At 38.6% G+C, this 14,479-nt stretch overlaps 1 protein-coding gene across 1 annotated transcript in view; it reads left to right on the plus strand.

Moving 5' to 3' along the window:
* Positions 1 to 13,888: 13,888 nt before the first annotated feature.
* Positions 13,889 to 14,479, plus strand: part of nexmifb (neurite extension and migration factor b) — a 75,345-nt gene continuing 74,754 nt past the window's right edge. The window contains 1 exon segment of the mRNA XM_048176699.1: positions 13,889 to 14,351. The gene's annotated coding sequence lies outside the window, so the exon portion shown is untranslated.

A 14,479-nucleotide genomic window follows, 5' to 3' on the forward strand; every position in this document is an offset into this window, starting at 1 on the left:
CATATTTTCTAGTCAGTCATTAGGAGTTAATTATGTAAGCTTCTTTCCTGTAGCTGTTTCTTAAATGCACAGCGCTTCGTTAGATGAACTGAACTGTCCTTATGGTTGAGCGCCATTTGGTCTGAACATTCTCACTCGTACACTCACTTGTTTTTCACAAATGGAATCTGCAGGTTTTCCATTGTGGCGTCTCTGGGCACGTAAAAGCCTGACAAGGCCCCCCTCTCAGCTTTTGTGCGAGCAGCACAAATAACACATCCTGCTTTACGTCTGTTCAAGCTGTTCCCATTAATGTCCTCACCACAGCATGAATCCTGTTTCTGAAAAAAGTTACACTGGAATATATAGCGCAAGACAAATTATATGCAGATTCAAATTTATATCACATATCCTTGGTAAATTTGAGCATTAGCAGATGAGATTTTCCGACATTCTGGGACCGGTTGAGTGCGTTATTTGGGTTGTGCTTAGTCGTCTTAGCCCGGGCGAGCTCTTATGTTGTCTGAAAGGAGATAAGAGGCTCTCAGCATCTACAAGTGCCTTAACTAGAATGGCCTTCCTCAAATCCTGCTTGAACTTAGCTGGGGGTTTTGGGGACATGACCAAACCTAATGTAATGTGCTTCGACATCACAGTCATTTTTGGCTTTTCTTTAAAAACAAGAAAATGCTCTGCTTTTAGTTTCCCGCTGTTCAGGGCATTGCAAAAAGCAGGTCTGTGGAACTGTTGCATACTATAATCAGGTGCAATTCATATGAAATTTCATGTACTTTTATAGAGCAATCATGCAATAGCATAGGCATTGTTGAAATAGTTTTCATGTTCAGAAAACAGAAAGCAATATAGGGCACAGGTCAACATGTATTCATTGGTCTGGTTCATCAGTGCATGTTTTTGAGAATTCTTCCAAAATCTTTCATCAAAATGTAATAACTTGCTCCACCTGAAACATCCTACTTGCATAGTGCAAACTGTTGGTTAATGTTAACCAACAGACAGATATCTGTTTAGCCATCATTGTAGCATTTCAGCTCACATTCAGATCTGGCTCCATACTGGTTTGGAATGCTCACTCATTTGCTGATAACATTCCAGATGGATAAAATCAAGTCCCCACTCTCAGAATGTTCAGTGGGGTTCTATATAGAACGCTAGGGTTCTTGGCTCAGTTTTCTCAATTTTAAAGAACCCTTCATGCCAAAATGTTCTATAGAAGGATAATTGTCTTAAATGATTGAATATAATACTTTCATGTTTAACATTTTAACATTTTTTTCTAGTGACAAGTACAAGCTGTTTAATTCTTAAAATTAAACTGGCCCTCTAGCGGTTAAAAAAACAAAACTGTATGCATGTTGCGGAAGAACATTGTTTTGGTTGTGCTTTGGCTCTGTGTAACTGTGCGGAGAGAGATTATCCTACTGCTCATAAAACATTCACTACTAGGCTTGAGACATATAACCAGTTTAGATGGAAACGATCTCAAGCTGACTAGCTGAAGACGTTACTGTAGCTTTACCCATTAATAGACATGGTATTTCCTTGATAATAAATTCCAGCACAGCGCTACAACAACCATAATGAATGAGCCTTCACAATAGATAATGCTTTACAATGCTACATATGGCAATTTATCTGTTCAATAAAATACCTTACTCACATGTTGAGTAATAAAATTGCCATCTCCATGTGGCTTTTACAACATTTCATATCCCTCAGTTCTCACCATCTCCGAAAAGCCAAGCCAATGTTGATTCTGTTTTTTTTGGGGGGTTTTTTACGAGCTCTGTCATGTTCTCTTTTTGCCAGCAGACTCTCATCTGTTCAGCGTTTGTTTAAACAGGTGATTCCCCGGAGGTTGGAGATTTAGCATGATGTGTCACGAACGATTGCAGCAAGGAATGAGATGAGAAGGACCTAATGCTCATGCCGGTAATGATTTTATTAACAAAAACTCAAAACAAAACACTTGAAAACCATGAACAGAACAACCATGTACAAGCGACAAGAATAGACAATGATCTGAAAAAAAAACAAAAAAAAAACACAGCGCTTAAATACAAACAAAACCAATCAACGAAATGAATGACAGGTGCACATGATAATCAAATCAATGAGAAACCATAGAAGCTATGCTGGTCCATGCTCGTCCTACGCTGGTCAAGTGCTGGTCCTAAGCTGGTCCTATGCTGGTCCTATGCTGGTCCTATGCTGGTCCATGCTGGTCCATGCTGGTCCTATGCTGGTCCTGGACAAGCTTAGCACCAGCATGGACCAGCACAGGACCAGCACTTGACCAGCATAGGACCAGCATAAACCAGCTCAAACCAGCAGCTTCAAAACCTACTTTACCAGCATATGCTGTTTTTTTCAACAGCATGTACACAATTTTCCAGCAAAAACCATCCCGACAGGTCTAAAGTAAACACAGATGCTAGAAATGGTAAGCATATTATAAACACTTATAATATGCTTACCATAGTAAATTTGGAACAAAAAAAGTTACATTGTATACCTTAAATGGTAAATGATGTTAAAATACATTCTCTTTACACAGTTTATCGACTACTATACTATATGTCATTCATGGGTTTATCTCCCAAGTATAAGCATTGAGGCCCCCAGACACCATCAAAACATTGATAGTGGTCTGCTCAAATCTGTCAATCTCTTTACAGCTCATCCTATAGCGTGAATTTGGGGTGTGGCTACTATAGCAGGCGGAGCCAGAGGGTGTTTAACCAGTGTGGGACAATGAGTGCTTCTTAATCGTAAGGCTGCATCCTGGAAAGGCTGCATATCTCAGCTGCCATGCCATCAAGCTCCATCGAAGGTCATCTCAAGGATCCTTTGAATGCAGTCTTCGTTTCCCCTTTTTCATTCGGCCTGCTGTCTGCCTCGCTGCTGAGTGGTTTGCGTCTGTAACTCTGTATAGCTTTGTTTCGAATCTCTTTTTACTATCATTCCTTGTTGTTTATAATGCTAAATATAACTTACTCATCACCATATATATTGTCTAATATTACCCGTCACATTAATCTGATGTCGCTAGCTTTTAATCTTTTAATCTAAATCGCAATTGATAGCATAACGTGTTAGGATTTCGCTAGTCTGTTCTCTCACGTGCTCGTTTTTCTACAAGTCCATTAAACAACTGTGGTAAGCCGGAACCATTTAACAAACACTTGAGTCATGTCGTCGTCTTGTGTTATTGTCACTTGCACTGCTTGTCACATTTTTAGTATAGCCTTCTCTGTCAGCAAAGAGGGATTCAAATGTCATAAATGCAGGGAAATAGTAAGGCCAATGGAGAAGATTACAGAATTAGAGACACACATCCAAATTTTAATCAAGGATAGTAAGAATGGAAAGGCTCTAGATACTGTTTTGGATGCGACTAGCTTAGCGAACCCTGTACATTGTTCGGTTCTGGCAGTAGAGCCCGAGAGACGGCATAGTCATGGGGCAAAACACAGCTGTTCTGTTCTGATTAGAACATCAAACAGGTTCTCCCCATCTCAGTGATGCGCCCACTGAGAATTCTATTGAAAGTGCCCTAGTTATTGGTGATTCTATTACATGGAACATGAAAATAGAGACCGGCCACCATAGTCACATGTTTGCTGGGAGCCAGAGTGCCTGGCATCAAAGCAAATTTACAAGTAAACACTCTAAGATTATTAGTCACGTCAGCACTAATGATGTCCGACTTCGCCAGTCGGAGATCACTAAAATTAATATTAAAGAGGTGTCTGTTAGCTGTCTCACATTACAGAAGTCAGATAAAGCCCTAACACATAGAGGCTCTTTCACTTAGAGACTATCTGTTCCCCAAATTAGTAAATACAAAAAAACTCCCAAACCCATTTAAGGGTAAAAATTTAATTGATGTTCAACAAAATAAAAATAAAAAACAGATATAATACATATGAACAAATGATAAAGCCTGGGTTGCTGAATATTAGATCCCTTTCTTCAAAAGCACTTTTTGTAAATGAAATGATCACAGATAATAAACTGGATGTGCTGTGTTTGACAGAAACCTGGCTAAAACCAGATGATTACATTACTTTAAATGAGTCCACCACTCAAGATTACTGTTATAAACATGAGCCTCGTCTGAAAGGCAAAGGGGGAGGTGTTGCTGTATTTTATAGTAATATCTTCAGTATTACTTAGTCTAAGTCTAGTTTCAAATATTATTCCTTTGAAGTGATGCTTTATGTAACGTTATGTAGTGTTAAATCCTGTTTGACATTTGTGCTGGCTACTGTTTACAGGTCAGCAGGACACCATACATACTTTATCAAAGAATTTGCTGATTTTCTATTGGAGTTAGTACTGGTTGTGGATAAAGTCCTAATTATCAAATCTAGTTAGACAGCACATGTCAGGACCCACTCATTGTCGTAATCATACTTTAGATCTAATATTGTCACATGGAATCTATATTGATGTCATTGAAATTCTGCAGCAGAGTGATGACATCTCAGATTATTATCTGTTCTCGTGTAATCTACATTTAGCCAAGGCTGCAAAACTGACTCCCTGTTACAAATATGGTAGAACTATCACTTCTTCCACTAAAGATTGCTTTATAAATAATCTCCCTGATCAGTTTCATCTCCTTAGCATATCAGATAGCTAAGAAAAACTTGGTTGCAACAGAAACTATTGACTCTCTTTTCTCCAGCACATTAGACATGATTGCTCCTTTGCGCTTAAAGTCAAGTCAAGTCAAGTCAAATTTATTTATATAGCGCTTTTTACAATTGGTAATTGTTTCAAAGCAGCTTTACATGTTAGAAGCACAGAAAAAAGAGAAGTGGTTATAAATAAGCTGTACAAGCAAGCGTGGTAATATGTAACATATACAAGATGGTGCTACATTAAGCCAATGTCGGCTGACTCCCAGGGGTGGAAAAAAACCCTAGGAGAAAAACCCAGCGTGCAAACACTGGGAAAAAAGTCCTAGGAGGGAAAAAACCCCTTGGAAGATATATAATATATGTAAATGGATATGGAGATCAAAATCTGAATTATACATTTTTATTATAGAGATTAAAAATAGATTATATATAAATATATGTAAGCGGATATGGAGATTAAAAATCTGAATTATAGATGCAGCCAGAACTGGATCTGTAGGCCCATTGTCTCCTGGGCTACATTGTAGTCAGGTCCAGACACAGGTTCTCCATCTGATCTGGATACGGCCTGGATCCAGCACCCGGCAAACCTCAGGATAAGCAAAGAGACTGATATTAGCATAGATGCCATTCTTATTCTGATGTACAGGTATATCTAGTGTTATAGGAAATGTTCTCGGTTCCGGCCGACCTAATTATTGCAGCGTAACAATCCTTTAACGGATTTGAAAAATGTCAATGTATTGATAATGTGTTATGTGTATGCAAGAGCAAAGAGATGTGTTTTTAGTCTAGATTTAAACTGACAGAGTGTGTCTGCTTCCCGAACAATGCTAGGAAGATTGTTCCAGAGTTTAGGTGCTAAATAGGAAGAGGATCTGCCGCCTTCAGTTGATTTTGATATTCTGGGTATTATCAACTGGCCTGAATTCTGAGATCGCAATAGACATGAAGGACTATAATGCACCAAGAGCTCGCTTAGATATTGGGGAGCTAAACCATTTAGAGCTTTATAAGTAAGAAGCAAGATTTTAAAATCTATACGATGTTTAATAGGGAGCCAATGTAATGTTGACAGAACTGGGTTAATATGGTCATACTTTCTGGTTCTAGTAAGAACTCTAGCTGCCGCATTTTGGACCAACTGTAGTCTGTTTAAAAGCCGAGCAGAACAACCACCCAGTAGAGCGTTACAGTAATCTAGTCTTGAGGTCATGAATGCATGAACCAACTGTTCCGCATTTGTCATTGAGAGCATATGTCATAATTTAGATATATATTTTTAGATGGAAGAAGGCGGTTTTACAGATACTAGAAACATGACTTTCAAATGAAAGATTGGTATCAAAGAGCACACCCAGGTTCCTAACTGAGGACGAAGATTTAATGGAGCACCCGTCAAGTGTTAGAGAGTATTCAAGGTTTTTTTCGTGAGGAAGTTTTTGGTCCAAAGATTAGGATATCAGTTTTTTCTGAATTTAATAATAAGAAATTTCTTGTCATCCAGTTTTTAATGTCAGCTATGCATTCTGTTAGTTTTGTGAATTTGTAGGAAATATAGAGCTGAGTATCGTCAGCGTAGCAGTGAAAACTAACACCATGCTTCCTAATTATCTCTCCTAAGGGCAGCATGTACAGAGTGAAAAGCAACGGTCCTAGTACTGAGCCTTGTGGTACTCCATATTGAACTTGTGATCGATACGACATCTCTTCATTAACTACTACAGACTGATAACGGTCAGATAAGTAAGATTTGAACCATGCCAAAGCAATTCCACTAATGCCAATATAGTTTTCAAGTCTTTTTAAAAGAATGTTGTGATCAATAGTGTCAAAAGCAGCACTGAGATCTAATAACACTAATAGAGAAATACAGCCACGATCGGATGATAAGAGTAGATCGTTTGTAACTCTAACGAGAGCAGTCTCAGTACTATGGTATGGTCTAAATCCTGACTGGAAATCCTCGCAGATTCCATTTCTTTCTAAAAAGGAGCACAGTTGTGTTGAAACTGCCTTTTCTAGTATCTTTGACAGAAAAGGTAGATTCGAGATTGGCCTGTAATTTACTAAATCTCTCGGATCTAGTTGAGGTTTTTTAATAAGAGGTTTAATAATAGCCTGCTTAAACGTTTTTGGCACGTATCCTAGTGTTAAAGATGAATAAATTATATCAAGAAGTGGACCTATGACCTCTGAAAGCATTTCTTTCAGTAGTTTAGTCGACATTGGGTCTAACATACATGTTGTTGATTTTGATGATTTGATAAGTTTAGATAATTCTTCCTCTCCTATAGCGGCGAATGATTCTAGTTTTACCTCAGGGACACTACAGTGCACTGTCTGAAGCGAAACTGTAGATGGTTGCATGTTTATAATTTTCTCTCTAATATTGTCAATCTTGCAAGTAAAGAAGTTCATAAAGTCATTACTGCTGTGCTCTTTGGAAACGTCAGCAGTTGAATCTCTGTTTCTAGTTAATTTAGCCACTGTGTCAAATAAATACCTAGGATTATGTTTGTTTTCTATTAAGAGATTTGAAAAATAAGTAGATCTAGCATTTCTTATAGCCGTTCTGTACTCAATCATTTTTTCTTTCCACGAAAGGTGAAAAACTTCTAGTTTTGTTTTCTTCCAACTACGTTCAGCTTTTCTCACAGCTCGTTTTAGAGCCCGAGTGTGCTCACCATACCACGGCGTTGGATTAGTTTCCTTAATCTTCTTTAGACGTAAAGGAGCGACTGCATCTAATGTGCTGGAAAAGAGAGAGCCAATAGTTTCTGTTGCAGCATCGAGTTGTTCTAAGTTGTCAGGTATACTAAGGCGATGAAACTGCTCGGGGAGATTATTTATAAAGCAATCTTTAGTGGTAGAAGTGATGGTTCTACCATATTTATGGCTGGGTGGTGGTTTTGTAGCCTTGGCTAACTGTATTATACACGAGACTAAATAATGATCTGATATATCATCGCTCTGCTGTTGAATTTCAACAGCATCAATATCAATTCCATGCGACAGTATTAGATCTAAGGTATGATTACGACAATGAGTGGGTCCTGACACGTGTTGTCTAACTCCAATAGAGTTTAAAATGTCTGCAAATGCCAATCCAAATGCGTCTTTATTATTATCTACATGGATATTAAAATCAATAACAACAAGGACTTTATCCGCAGCCAGTACTAACTCTGATAGAAAATCAGCAAATTCTTTGATCAGTATGGTGCCCTGGTGGCCTGTATACAGTAGCAGGCACAAATGTCAACTTACATAATGTTACATAAAGCACCATCACTTCAAAGGAATTATATTTGAAATTCTTTTGAATGATTCTGAATATATTACTATAAATTACAGCAACACCTCCCCCTTTGCCTTTCTGTCGAGGATTGTGTCGATAGTCATAACCTTGAGGACTAGACTCATTTAAAATAATGTAATCGTCTGGTTTTAGCCAGGTTTCTGTCAAACACAGCAAGTCTAGTTTATTGTCTGTGATAATTTCATTTACAATAAGTGCTTTTGAAGAAAGAAGATTAAGGAAAATAGTCCAACGGCGTGGTGCAACAAGCACACTCGGGCCCTTAAGAGAGCAGCCAGAAAAATGGAGCGCAGCTGGAAGAAAACAAAATTATAGGTTTTTCATATATCATAGAAAGACAGCATTTTTGCATACAGAAAGGCCTTAAAAACTGCTAGATCTGCTTATTTTTCAAATCTCTTAGAAGAAAACAAACACAACCCTAGGTATTTATTTGAGACAGTGGCTAAATTAATGAGAAATAAAGCTTCAGTTTCTGATGTTTCCAAACAGCACAGCAGTAATGACTTTATGAACTTCTTTACTTGCAAGATTAATAATATTAGAGAGAAAATTATAACCATGCAACTGTCTACTACAGCATCATTTCATAAAGTGCCTTGTAGTGTCCCTGAGGAAAAAATCCATTCATTCATTGCTATAGGAGAGGAAGAACTGTCTAAACTCATTAAATCATCAAAATCAACAACATGTATGCTAGACCTTATACTGACTAAGCTATTGAAAGAGATGCTTCCAGAGGTCATAGACCCTCTTCTTAATATGATGAATTAATCTTTGTCACCAAGATACATACTGAAAAACTTTTAAGCTGGCTATTTTTAAACCTCTTATTTAAAAAACAACTTGATCCTAGACAATTAGTCAGTTACAGGCCAATCTTGAATCTACCTTTTATGTCAAAAATACTAGCAAAGGCAGTATCATCAGAACTATGTCCTTTTTAGGAAGAAATGGTATCTGCGAAGATTTCCAGTCAGAATTTAGACTGCACCATAGTTCTGAGACTGCTCTCATTAGAGTTACAAATGATTTGCTCTTATCATCCGCTCATTGTATCTCTCCATTAGTGTTACTGGTTCTTAGTGCTGCATTTGACACTATCGACCACATCATTCTTTTGAATAGACTCAAAAATTATGTTGGCAGTAGTGGAATTGCATTGACCGTTATCAGTTTGTAGCAGTAAATACAGAGATGTCATAACGATCACAAGTTCAGTGTTGAGTACTGCAAGGCTCAGTACTAGGACCATTGCTTTTCACTCTGTACATGCTTGAAAGATATCATTAGGAAGCATGGCATTAGTTTTCACCGTTACGCTGATGATACTCAGCTCTATATTTCTTTGCACCTTGACGAAACCTACCAATTAACAAAATTGACGAAGCTGATATAAAAAAATTATATATCAGCCTAGCTAAAAAATTGGATGACTAGTAATTTCCTACTACTAAATTCAAAAAAAGGCAGAGATTCTAATTACTGGACCAAAAACCTCTGCATGTAATAATCTAGAATACTGTCTAACACTTGATGGCTGCTCTGTCTTCGTCATCAGTTAGGAACCTGGGTGTGCTCTTTGATACCAATCTTTCATTTGGAAGCCACATTTCTAGCATCTGGCATCTAGCAGATGTATTTTTAGCATCTGTACTGCATTCTTTCATCTCAAAAATATATCTAAACTACAACATATGCTCTCAATAACAAATGCGGAACAGTTAGTTCATGCGTTAATGACCTCAAGGCTAGATTGTAATGCTCTACTGGGTTGTTGCCCTGCACGCTTAATAAACAAACTACAGCTGGTCCAAAACGCAGCAGCTAGAGTTCTTACTAGAACCAGGAAGTATGACCTTATTAGCCTGGTTCTGTCAACACTGCATTGGTTCCCTATTAAACATTGTATAGATTTTAAAATCTTGCTAATTAAATGGTTTAGCTCCCAAGTACCTGAGCGAGCTCTTAACGCATTATAGTCCTTCACGTCTATTGTGATCTCAGAATTCTGGCCAGTTGATAATACCTAGAATACAGTGGCAAGCGGTGACTTTTTTGACCGGGTATGCTGGCCAATGCAGTTACGTTGAATGGGTTTATAGCTAATAAGCGAGATACTCACGTTCTCTCTAGACAGTGTTAGTTTACTCAGTTGCTTACTCATGACACATAGCAACACAGTGAAAAGTATTAATATGTTCAATCTTTTATCTTTTATGGAGAGTAGCCTACATTTACCAGTTGAGACGTGCCTTCACAAGCAAATGTAAGAGCTTTTGTGATGTTTGAGTCGACGGAGGCGCGACATGCGGAAGGTGCGTTTGCAAAATATGCTGTCCACTAGGTGCCGCTAGTGTCACAGAAACGACATACTTCACCTTTAAACATATATAGGACACAGATCTAAATCAAACACAACAAATAAGAAACACCATGGTGTCAATTTAAATGTATGCCAGAAGTACTTTTTAAATTAATAATTAAAAATAAGTATAATATAATTAGTGTTAGCAGCCTATTATAAATAAAAAGTAAAATGTAATTATAATATAAGTAGGCTATAATAAATAAAACTATCAGTATTCTTTAAAAAAAAATAAGTTGAAATTATTCAAACTGATGACTTTGCAAACAAACACACAGACTATCGATTAACATCCTCTGTTACAGTAGGACTGTCTTAAACAATTTATAAGATTTTGTAAAAAAATTAATTTCCCTATGGAGAAAATGAAATACCGTGAAAATATTTTTACTTATGATTTTTTCCCCCATTTGATTTAGTCTAGTTAGTCTTGTATCAATGTGATTTTCGTTGATCGAGATCTGGCATTAGAAGCTCATTTTTCCTCTTGGGCAAGCGATCTGCTCACAGCTTATCCTGCCGATGAAATCCCCCATAGGCCAGCAAACCAATAAGAACGCGGGACAATGATGACGTTCCATAACAAAAGAGTGAAGGCGCAAAAACTGCTGTAGATCAGCTTACCCAGAAGTCTCTGTAACTGGCAGAATTAAAGAAAATTACCGTTGTTTGGCAAATAAATAAATTATAGACAGCTGCATATGCATTACCAACATTTTATCATGTAGGCTTCATGGTACACCTCAAACAATGGATTTAATAGTAATTTATATTGTTAATATTAATTGCCGAGTCCACGAATAGCTTGGGTATGCAGAGCATTCATAGCTTATATGGATCGCATGCCACTGCTAGAATATCAAAATCAACCGCAGGTGGTAGATCCTTTTCCTATTTAGCACATAAACTTTGGAACAGTCTTCCTAGCATTATTCGGGAAGCAGACACACTCTGTCAGTTTAAATCTAGACTAAAAACACATCTCTTTAACCTGGCATACATATAACACATTATCAATTTATATTTTCACATCTGTTAAAGGATTGTTAGGCTGCATAAATTAGGTCAGCCAGAACTGGCAACACTTCCTATAACACCAGATGTACTCGTTACATCGTGAGAAGAATGGCATCTATGCTAATGTTAGTCTCTCTGTTTATCCCAAGGTTTACTGTAGTCAGCTGGATCCAGGCCGTATCCAGATCAGAAGGAGGACCTGTGCCATTTGCACTGCGAGGATTTCCAGTCAAGATATAGACCGTACCATGGTACTGAGACTGCTCTCATTAGAGTTACAAATGATGGGTTGTGGTTTTTATGTCAAATGGGTCAGGTCAGGTATGGAATAAAATTAGTGTTGCTGTCAGGTAACTGTTCAGGTGTTCTGTTAATAACTGTGGGTGCGGGTTTATCAAACAGGACCCGTGCAGGACTCTGGTGCAGGAGACGATGGTGGTTGCATAGAAATTCAATGCAGCAGGGCAGAAGACCACCACAGGTCAGGAGGCCATGGCGGAGCAGAGACATGGGCACACCACCTGGCCGTGACAGAGTAGGCAGATGGCGTGGCAGTGACATAACAGGCAGAGAGTTCATGAACAGCCTCCGTGGCAGTGACATGACAGGCAGAGGGCTCAGAAAGAGCAATGGTGGTCGCCGGCATCTCTGAAGGAACTGTAGCTGTCGTTGTCACCTCTGGAGGAGCTGTCGCCATTGCCGCTGAGGAAGTTTATGCAGATTTTAAAATAAAAGACATGAACATAAACAAAACCCAAACCAATGTGACATAGAACCTATATCCCATATATCCTATTACTATCCCATTAGTGACCCAAACTTATACCCACAATGGGAGCCCACCTGGGTTTGCCCATGTGGGACCTACAGTACATGGTTGAACAAGGTAAGCTTCACATGTATTTACCCATTCTGAATCCATATAATGATTACCTACTTGTGCACTACCTAGAACCCATGTAGGTAATCTATATGGGATTGATTGTGTTTGCCCATGTCAAACCTATTTGTTACACCCAAATAGGCCCTATTTGTGTTGCCCATTTTGAACCCATACACTAATTTCCCATTAGTGACCCAACTTATACCCACAATAGGAGCAAACCCATGTGGAAACACATGGTTGACCCAAGTAGGCCCAAGTTAAAATGCCTATTTTTGGCCCATATCCACTTGGTACCCATAGTAACCTCTGTGGGGTCCACATACACATGTTGGCTGGGATTTAGAGGTGATACAGTGCCCTGTATATCTCCCCTCTGAACTTACAAAAATCTGTGATTAAATATTTTGGAATTTCATAGCATGTTGACTTGGACATTTTTCAGGATTTGTTTGTCTTCTAGTCTAGCCTAGTTTTCTGATGGTTAATTGTCTAGAAAATGAAAGTACAAAAAAATTCTAAATTGGTTGGGCTGATTCTTACTCATTTGTAACTGTGATGAAGAACAACGTCCTCGCCATGTCTTATAGAATATTTGGCAGCATGTCACATGCAAAGCTGAAGTGGTTTAACTGTAGAAGCATTTATTAGCTGTGCTGGTTTGTGATGGAAGGCCAAATGAACCTTAGCATCCACAGATGTCCATGTCTACATGATGTGTGCATGCTGCTTCCAGAGATCAGAGCTTAATGAGGACTATATTTCACTGTTTACCAGGATAATGTCTATACGTAGGCTGGGAATCACACAATGGAAAAGGTGACGGCGGGAGGGCAACGCTTACCGCAGCTTTGAACAGTTGCCTCAAATATGCTGCTTTGCTCAGCACCACAGATTGGATTTCAGTATTTTTGTTTTTGGATATTTTACTTCAGCTGTAGAAAACTTTAAAATATCTTTTCACGATTCTGCCTAGTGCCACTTTGTGAAATCCATTAGCACTGGTCTAAAGATAGCTACAGTAGCCTTTAACAAACTATATTAGCGTCCACACCAATGCACAATGTCGTTCTGTTTTATATGCGCACGCTGCAATTTTGTGTGCCGCTTTAAATGCTCCAGCGCTTAAAAGCAGGACTGGTTGTCAATGTTTTTTTTTAAATTATTATTTATTTATTTATCGTTCATCAGCTGGAAGAAAAAAAAAAAAATCTGGAACTGATTCCCGCAATATCGTTCCTCGTGGTCATTATCGTTATAGTTGTGATGTGGACTATTCTTTTAATTGTAGAACATTTTTTTTTTTCGTTATTGATATAGCTGGTGTGAAGGGGCCTTAAATGTAATTTATTTAATATTTAATATTTGCAATTAACACGTGTTCTGCCAAGTAATATAGTATTACATTTTTGAAAGTAATTTTCATTAGTGAAAAAGTGTTTGAAGCCTGTATCAAACATCTGACCTCTCAATAAAACCTTTATTTTATATGCATATCTAATCAGATGATGCATCATCTGCATATTAGAAATATGAACCAGCAGATTCACTATACATTTTTTACGGTTATACATTGTGTGTATGGTAAAGTTCCGTTTTGATAAAAGGAAAAACAAAACTTTGTGGCCTTTTCACCTGTAGCACCTCCCCTTCACGTACACGTCACGAGCCTCTGAGCAGTGAGGGCGCGCGCACTCTCACGAGCCGGAGAGAGAGACGCGCGAGGGGAGCAGCGAGTCACCGAACGAGCGCGCTTACGAGACTGCGCCCATCACACCGAGACCCAGCAGCCTGAACAATGGCAGCATCCAGCAGCTGATTTACAGATGGAGACACGCTGGAGCTGATGAGTGGTCTTCAGCGGAGATTTTAAGAAGCGTTCCTGCTGTCTGCTGTCATTAGAGATGGAGCGATAGAGGAGAGAGAATCAGCGGGCTGTTCTCCATCACTGACGGGAGGCGCGTCCACCTGCTCTCTGACTGGAGGCCCGGGATGCGCGAAAACATGCACAAGTGCCTCTCATAAAGGAAATTATTTCAACATATGAGCCGTTTTGGGGTGAAAAGAAATCGGCATCAAGAAATAAACACTGTCTGGCAGCATAAAGAATGGGTAAGTGCTGTTCTGCATGATTTCACGAATGAAAACGCATCACTTTGCCAACATGCATGCATTACATGACTGTTCTTATACAGTGCACATTGATATTATGAGATATGATGAGGAGGTGTTCATAATGT

Source organism: Megalobrama amblycephala, linkage group LG23, assembly GCF_018812025.1.
Source record: "Megalobrama amblycephala isolate DHTTF-2021 linkage group LG23, ASM1881202v1, whole genome shotgun sequence".
Taxonomy (NCBI): domain Eukaryota; kingdom Metazoa; phylum Chordata; class Actinopteri; order Cypriniformes; family Xenocyprididae; genus Megalobrama; species Megalobrama amblycephala.